The sequence below is a fragment of the Salvelinus fontinalis genome, chromosome 36 (assembly GCF_029448725.1).
Source record: "Salvelinus fontinalis isolate EN_2023a chromosome 36, ASM2944872v1, whole genome shotgun sequence".
Lineage (NCBI taxonomy): Eukaryota > Metazoa > Chordata > Actinopteri > Salmoniformes > Salmonidae > Salvelinus > Salvelinus fontinalis.
Genome location: NC_074700.1, coordinates 27,802,982 through 27,803,497, shown reverse-complemented (window position 1 = coordinate 27,803,497; position 516 = coordinate 27,802,982).

Here is a 516-nt window from a genome sequence, read left to right as displayed (position 1 = left end):
AGATCTAGCTGGTCTGTCATAATATAATAGAGACAGTAGATCAGCTGGTCTGTCATAATATAATAGAGACAGTAGATCTAGCTGGTCTGTCATAATATAATAGAGACAGTAGATCTAGCTGGTCTGTCATAATATAATAGAGACAGTAGATCTAGCTGGTCTGTCATAATATAATAGAGACAGTAGATCTAGATGGTCTGTCATAATATAATAGAGACAGTAGATCTAGCTGGTCTGTCATTATATAATAGAGACAGTAGATCTAGCTGGTCTGTTATAATATAATAGAGACAGTAGATATAGCCGGTCTGTCATAATATAATAGAGACAGTGGATCTAGCTGGTCTGTCATAATATAATAGAGACAGTAGATCTAGCTGGTCTGTCATAATATAATAGAGACAGTAGATCTAGCTGGTCTGTCATTAAAAAATAGAGACAGTAGATCTAGCTGGTCTGTCATAATATAATAGAGACAGTAGATCTAGCTGGTCTGTCATAATATCATAGAGACAG